General features: G+C 32.6%; 1 long non-coding RNA gene across 10 annotated transcripts in view; it reads right to left on the bottom strand.

Annotated features, from left to right (window-relative positions):
• Positions 1 to 5,206: 5,206 nt before the first annotated feature.
• LOC144974202 (uncharacterized) overlaps positions 5,207 to 8,602 on the bottom strand; it is a 31,284-nt gene continuing 27,888 nt past the window's right edge. For all 10 annotated transcript variants that reach the window (XR_013645664.1, XR_013645663.1, XR_013645656.1 and 7 more), the window contains 2 exons: positions 6,910 to 6,960; positions 5,207 to 5,341 (listed from right to left, as the gene is read on the bottom strand). This is a non-coding gene — a long non-coding RNA (uncharacterized LOC144974202). The remainder of the gene's footprint in view (positions 5,342 to 6,909; positions 6,961 to 8,602) is intronic.

The raw sequence follows: 8,602 nt of genomic DNA, 5'->3' as shown, positions 1-8,602 counted from the left end.
AATTGAGCTTTTTGTGTGATGGTAGTAGTGGTAGTGGTGGTTGTATAGTACCTAGTAGTAGTAGTAGTAGTAGTAGTAGTAGTAGTAGTAGTAGTAGTAGTAGTAGTAGTAGTAGTAGTGGTAGTGGTAGTAGTAGTAGTAGTAGTCTACTACTACTACTACTACTACTACTACTACTACTACTACTACTACTACTACTACTACTACTACTACTACTACTACAACCACCACCACTACTATGTTGACGTTCTCTCTGTAAGGGCATTATTTTTTTTAGCCTGTCGTTGACATTGCGTTTTTCTCGGCATTCAACCATGACACAGTTTTCAATATCAATCATAACTCTGATAATGACAGAATACAGAATATGCTAGTTATGCCGTGCTCTGAAAAAGAGAAAACACGTATTTAACATTTTGGCCAGAAAAGTCGTCCTTATGACTCACATCCTGCAATAAAAAATCCCCCTCAGAACAGAGGCCAAAAACTGTGCTATAAAATATTAAAAGCTGGTCGGTCCGGTGACGAATTAAAGGCGACGTATGTCGTAATATCACATCTCCATGAAAGAGTGCGATAATAAAAAGGTGCCTGTTAACAATTGAGTCGGTCAAATCTCTATCCAGATCCAAAAGGATAGTGCTAATTCTTGTACTTAAAACAAATTTGAGAAGCACGGTTGTTCTCAATATTTGTTGGGCCGTGATCGGTACGGAGTGAAGTAGTGTCCACACTTACACATCTTCACGAATAATCAGAGTAACGCTGTTTCAAGATTACAGAGGAGCATACCCGAGTCGACAACAAGACAAGATTTGTTTGTGTGTATTGTATTGTCTTTACACGTTACTGAATAGGTACGTTTTGGTTGTCAAACCTTTCATTTTAATTTAGACATTTTCTTTATCTTTTAAAATAAAGTTATAATTAGATATAATCAGCAGACTTGTTTAATAATTTAAAGCTATACATAATACTTTTGTGTGGGCCTTTGTAATGCTATTAGTCCGGTTGTCGTTGAAAATATCTTTATATAATATCATAAAACCAGTAACATCTCTCTCTCTCTCTCTCTCTCTCTCTCTCTTTCTTTCTTTCTTTCTTTCTACATTCTTTCTTTCTCTATCTCCCTCTCTCTCCCCCCCTCTCTCTCTCTCTCTCTCTCTCTCTCTCTCTCTCTCTCTTCTTTCTTTTCTACCCCTCCCTCGTCTCTCTTTTTATTCCTTTCATCCCTCTCTCTCTCTCTTTCTCTCTCTCTCTCTCTCTCTCTCTCTCTCTCTCTCTCCTCATCTCCCCATCTATTTCTTCCTCCTTCCATTTTATTATTTTTTTAAATCTTAAAATTAATTATATTAAATGAAGGATTGCACGAAGGAGATGAATAAAACATGGAATAAACGAACGCAAAACTAAAGAAATACGGTAAGCAGCAATCCTAACAAGGGGAAATCCCGAAAGTGAGGGTCTTATCGTCGATGGCGAACACGCACGGTGAAGTTACGGGATTTGGTAAGCGTGTTTGAATGGGATTGGGATGGCCCTATCTTTCTATTTTTACACCTATGGTTCATACAAAGCCTAGAAAGAGGATATAAAGTACGAATATACAATGGGGATGCACGTCGCTGGTTAATAGACTCTCTCTCTCTCTCTCTCTCTCTCCTCTCTCTCTCTGTCTTCCCCCTCTCTCCTCTCTCTCTCTATCTCTCTCTCTCCTCTCTCTCTTTCTTTCTTTCTCTATCCCTCTCTCTGTCTTTCTATCTTTTTCTCTCTCCCTCTTTCTTTCTCTCTCTCTCTCATTCTCTCTCTCTCTCTCTCTCTCTCTCTCTCTCTCTCTCTCTTCCTCGCTCTTTCCTTCATTCTTTCTCAATCCCTTTCTTTCTCTCTCCCCCTCTCTCTTTCTTTCTTTCTCCTTTCCCCTTTTCTCTATCTATGTCATTCCCTCTTTCTTTCTCTCTCTCTCTTTCTTTCTTACTTACTTTCTTTCTATTCCCCTCCTTCTGTCTTTCTTTCTTTTCTCTCTCTCTCTCTCTATCTCTCTCTCTCTCTCTCTCTCTCTCTCTATATATATATATATATATATATATATATATATATATATATATATATTATTATTATATAATGTAAATTTTCACTCACATTTTTTGCCAAGACGACTCGTTTCTGTGTTTTTCCTAGGGACATGACAGAATGGATTATGCCGACTGAAGAAATGTGAATTAAAGGAAAAAACACAGAAACGAGTCGTCTCGGCAAAAAATGTGAGTGAAAATTTACATTATATATTAGCTCTAACCACCATTATCGAGCACTTTCGTACCTACAAGTACCCACCAACACTCATATATATATATATATATATATATATATTATATATATATATATATTATATCAAGGATTACTACTTAGTATAGTTGTCCTCGATATATATATATATATATATATATTATATATATATATATATATATATATATATCTTTCTTTCTTCCCCCCTCCTTCTATTTCTTTCTACATTCTTTCTTTCTCAATCTCCCTCTCTCTTTCTTTCTTTTCTCTATTTTTTATTCCTTTCTTTCTCCCCCCCCCCTCTCTCTCCTCCTCTCCGTTCTATCTCTCCCTCCCTCCATTTTAAAAAAAATCTTTAAAATAATTATTTTAAATGACGGATTGCACGAAAGAGATAGATCTATATAAACCATGGGATAAACGAACGCAAAAACTAAAGAAATACGGTAAGCGGAAAGTGAGGGTCTTATTGTTGATGTCCGGCCCAACAGTACATAATATGTAATAAATATTATTTTCCTTTGATGGAACCATTTGCCGGCCATCAGCAGTCGCATCTTGATATGGACAGTGGCGATGGTCTTGATCAATGTTATGTGATCAACCTCAATGCCTAAAGTGATCAAAGAAATGGTGTTTCAGTGATGGAAAAAAACTTGTGTGCCTTGACTGTAAACTTGTCAGTACTATCGTTTGCATGTGCAAGTCCACGAAGCGGTTTGACGGTAGAGTGTTGCTATACTTGGCAAGATTGTCCGGACTATCTTTTCACTTGTCTGTATAATTTCTTGGGCATATTATGTCGATGTATTTTGAGGCCGCCGCTATTTTTTCGCTGGAAAATCTTCCTTTTGGCGATGCATAGCCATTACCAAAGAGACGGTGGGACATTGACGATATTTAAAAAATCTTAATATTAATTATATTAAATGAAGGATTGCACGAAGGATAAATAAAACATGGGATAAACGAATGCAAAAACAAAAGAAATAATATGGTAAGCGGCAATGACTAACAAGGGGAATTCCCGAAAGTGAGGGTCTTGTCGTCGACGGATGACAGCGCGCAGTGAAGCGGGAGAGATGGGAAGGTCCTATCTTTCTATTTATATACCTATGATTTCGACATCACGGCATACACGGTACACGTAAATACGTGCGTATAGCATAGGTGTATAATAAATAGAGAGAGGGAGAGAGATAAAGAAAGTATGTAGAAAGAAAGAAAGAAAGAGAGAGAGAGAGAGAGAGAGAGAAAGGGGGGGGGGGGGAGAAGGACATAAAGAAAGATGGAGAGAGATAGAGAAAAAAAGGAAGAAAAAAAGAAAGAGAGAAGAGAGGGATAGAGAAAGAAAGAATGAAAGAAAAAGAAAGAGAGAAATAGATAAATAAGAGAAAGAGAGAAAGGAAAAAGAAAGAGAGAAGAGAATGAGAGAGAGAGAGAGAGAGAGAGAGAGAGAGAGAGAGAGAAAGAGGGATAGAGAAAGAGTGAGAGAGATATAGATAAAGAAAGAGATTGAGAAAGAATGAAAGAAAGAGAGAGAGAGAGAGAGAGAGAGAGAGAGGGGGAGAGGGAGGGAGAGAGAGAGAGAAGGGGGGGGGGGGAGAAAGAGAGATAGAGAAAGAGATAGAAAGAAAGAAATAAAGATAGAGAGAGGGGGGAGGGAGAGTGACAGAAAGAAAGATCGAGAGATGTAGATAGAGAAAAAGCGTAAGAAAAAAAAGAGAGAAAAGGGGGGGGGGAGAGAGAGAAAGAGAGAGAGAGAGAAAGAGAGAGAGAGAGAGGGAGAGAGAAGAGAGAGAGAGAAAGAGAGAGAGAGAGGAGAGGAGGGGGGGGGGATAGAGAAAGAAAGAGGGAGAGAGATAGATAGAGAGAGAAATATATATATATATAAATATAAATATAAATATATTATATATATGATATTATATATATATATATATATATATATATATATATATATATATTATATATATCAATATATGTATCAAATATGGTACGAATAGTGCTCGACATGTAGCAATGGAGCGAATTATTATTGTAATATTTACCACGATGTTGGGAGTCAGTCTGCACAAACCAAACGCATGGACCACACAGTCCTGACGATGGCTGAAAGGCCTGAGACATCGATGTAGACTGACTCCAACATCGTGGTAAATACTAAAACAATAATATATATATATATATATATATATATATATATATATATATATATATATATATATATACGGCAAGCAGTTCCTTGCACTCATCGATAACCACTTCCCGAAGAACCATCGTCTGCACAAAATAATCAACAGAAACAACGTCAAGATAAGCTACAGCTGTGCACATGAAACAGATCATTACCAACCACAACAGACAAACCATATCCGAACCCAACAACATAAATACAAATAAAGACAACTGCAACTGCAGAAAGAAAGACAATTGCCCTCTGAAAGGAAACTGCCAAAAAAGCGCCATAGTCTACAAAGCCACCATAACCACTGATAACACCGCAGCACAATACATCGGCAGCACAGAACCCCCATTCAAAACACGAGACAACAATCACAAAGCCTCCATAACACATGAAAGCAAAGCAAAAAGCACCAAATTAGCAATACACTATTGGGAACAAATAAGCACTAATAAAACACCAACAATAACCTGGGAGGTCGTCAGGCAAAGCAGCCCCTACAGATGCGGTGCTAGAAAAGGCAATTTATGCCTGACAAAGAAACTGGAAATATTATTACACAACTACAGAAACGATAGCACCTTAAACAAAAGATCAGAACTAATGACAATGTGCAGACACTCTAACAAATTCAAGCTCAAAACGCAAAAGGCCAAATAACCCCACCCCCCTTCCCGACCCCATTGTGTTTGTGTGTTTGTATAAAAAGTTTAAGACAAAAGAAAAACATTTTTCCAAAAATCCTATGGCTGTTTAATTCCAAAAAATTACAATTTAAGAAAGTGATATATAAGCTTTCCGAATTCCATTTTATATTATATTTCCTTTAAAAAGATTGACGGTTCGTTCGTTCTGATTCTAGTTGGAGTCCTGAAAGTAAGGAAGGAAACATATTCAGGAAGCGATTCTGTATATTATATATGGTGATGATGATGATGATGATGATGATGATGATGATGATGATGATGATGATGATGATGATGATGATGATGATGATGATGATGATGATGATACTTCTGCCGTTGCCGATGATGATGATGATGATGATGATGATGATGATGATGATGATGATGATGATGATGATGATGATGATGATGGTGATGATGATGATGGTTCTGCAGTTGCCGATGATGATGGTGATGATGATGGTGATGACATTAGTATCATTATTACTGTTAATATCATAATTAATATTGTAATTTATAATTATACTAATAAAAATATAATAATAACAATAATGATAATTACTAGAATATTGATAATAAAAAATAATATAATTATTATTACTAATATTTTCATCATCATCATCATCATCATCATCATCATCATCATCATCATCATCATCATCATCATCATCATCATCATCTTCATTATCATTATTATTATTATTATTATTATTATTATTAGTATTATTATTATTAGTATATTATTATTATTATTATTATTATTATTATTATTATTATTATTATTATTATTATTATTATTATTATTATTGTTGTTGTTATTATTATATTATTATTATTATTATTATTATTATTATTATCATTATATTATTATTTATTATTATTATTATTATTATTATTATTATTATTATTATTATTATTATTATTATTATTTTATTATTATTCATTATTATTATTATTATTATTATTATTATTATATTATTATTATTATTATTATTATTATATTATATTATTATTATTAATTATTATTATTATTATTATTATTATTATTATTATTATTATTATTATTATTATTATTTATTATTATTATTTATTATTATTACTATTATTATTATTATTATTATTATTATTATTATTATTATTATTATTATTATTATATAATATAATAATAATAATAATAATAATAATAATAATAATAATAATAATAATAATAATAATAATAATAATAATATATAATGTTATTATTATTATTATTATTTTATTATTATTATTATTATTATTATTATTATTATTATTACTATTTGAATAGCATCGCCATCATCTTTATAATTATTACTAATATATATATATATATATATATATATATATATATATATATATATATATATATATACTCTCTCTCTCTCTCTCTCTTTTACTCTTTATCTATTGTTTTGTCACTCTCATTCTCTCTCTCTCTCTCTATCTCTATCGTATCATTCTCTCACTGTCCCTTTTTCTTTATCTGTCTCTCACTCTCTCTCTTTCTCTCTCTCTCTCTCTCTCTCTCTCTCCCTCTCTCTCTATCTCTCTTTTATATTTTTCTCTCATTCTCTCTCTTGTTTTCTCTCTCTATCTCTATCTTTCTCTATCTATTTCTACCTATATCTTTCTGTATCTTTCTCTATTTCTTTCTCTCGGTAAATCAAAATTCCAGCGTCTGAATGACACCAGAAGGGGACAGTGGTTTACATTGAAATCCATAATTTTACTTACCTGACAAATTTTTAAACAATGGTAATAGATGCATAGCATATCATGTAGAAGCTGAAAACAACATAATTGAATGATTGGATAATTCAGATACAATCCGCTAATCCTATACTCATCAGTTCCTTCAATATTATTCAGCCCATGAAGCCGGATTTTATCGGGAGTTTGTAATGTAACACACCAAACAGACACAGCTGTATTTTAGAAGCACTGTGATGTTTTTGTTTTTAAAAAAGATAATTTGCAGTGTGTTTTATCATTGGCATTCTAAATGTAGACGTCTACTTGTTTGTGATATTCTGGATCACACTTTGTGTTGAAATTGTAGATTTTTATCAAATATGTTAAGCGTTATTAAGACATTTTAAAACAAATTTGACACATTATAGATCTTCGGAAATTTCATTTGCTTACATTTTTATCTGTTGAATGGGAATCATCTTCTATATATATCGATTAAAATGATCATGAGATCAAGAGGAGGTAGGAGAAAAAAAGGAATATTGAAACTATAAAAAACCAATGACAAAAATAGAATTATGCCCTTCCGCCGTGACATCATAAGATATCGCCGCATGGGAAGTCCACGAAGGAATAATATAGATAATCCATAAAACAAAATGTCTGATGTCAACAGGAATCATTGACATAGAAGCATCGGTAAAATAATTATGACATGGATTATTTTTTTCCTATATGTAATATTTTACATTTCAAAACATTAAAATCCAAATGCCATGTTGTAGACCATTTGAAAAGTGAAAAGATATCATTTTGTAGAATGTTATGATGTTCAGTTGTACTATAGATCTTCGTATCGTCTGCAAACAGTTTGCAGGCTGAATTTATGCCACATGGTAAGTCATTTATGTATAAAAGAAATAAAAGTGGTCTCTAACCTAAATTATCGAGCACTCTCGTACCTACAAGTACCCACTAACACTCATATATATATATATATATATATATATATATATATATATATATATATATATATATATATATATATATATAAGGTAGGGTGAAAAACTATCGTAAGTCAATCGATAGTTTTGCACTGAGAGATATGTTGTGCGTTGAAATACTGCGCACCTTGTCGCATTATAAGCAAAAAAAAAAAAAAAGATATTCAAATTTGAAGAAATATCTTTTAACTAAACAGTTATACATTTATTGTGGAAATAAGACTATCGTAACTTGACTTAAGATAGACTTACAACCAGTTTTTACTTTTCCCTTCAAATTGATGTATCGTAAGTAAGAGTTACGATAGTCTCTTTGCCAAATAAGTGTCAAACTGTTTAACATAAAACTCTTTGTTTGTTTATAGGCTGCAAACGATGCTTTGGGTCATTAAATAACACCCGCTGCTAGCTTCTCGATGTTAATCTCAACCTGTAGAAAGTTATCAAAATCATAGTTTATATTATATGCGTACAGAACATTAATGAGTAATGAAATCCTTGATTATATTCATAGTTTTTCTATTAAGATTCTAATCTATAATTTTTGCAGTAAGTCATATCCCTGCAAAACGTTTAAAATCTTCAGCGGATTAAATGACTGGATAAGGGACTCAAACCTAGACCATTTCAACGATCAACAGCTGATCTCTCAACATATTGGTGCCATGATATTCGGTCAGTTTGATGAGGAAAAAGAGAATCATTGCCCATTCTGATAAATTGTTTCAGTA

Source organism: Berghia stephanieae, chromosome 5, assembly GCF_034508935.2.
Source record: "Berghia stephanieae isolate SIO BIC M18660-M18661 chromosome 5, UCSD_Bste_1.3, whole genome shotgun sequence".
Lineage (NCBI taxonomy): Eukaryota > Metazoa > Mollusca > Gastropoda > Nudibranchia > Aeolidiidae > Berghia > Berghia stephanieae.
This window is presented reverse-complemented; position numbering and strand designations above follow the sequence as displayed.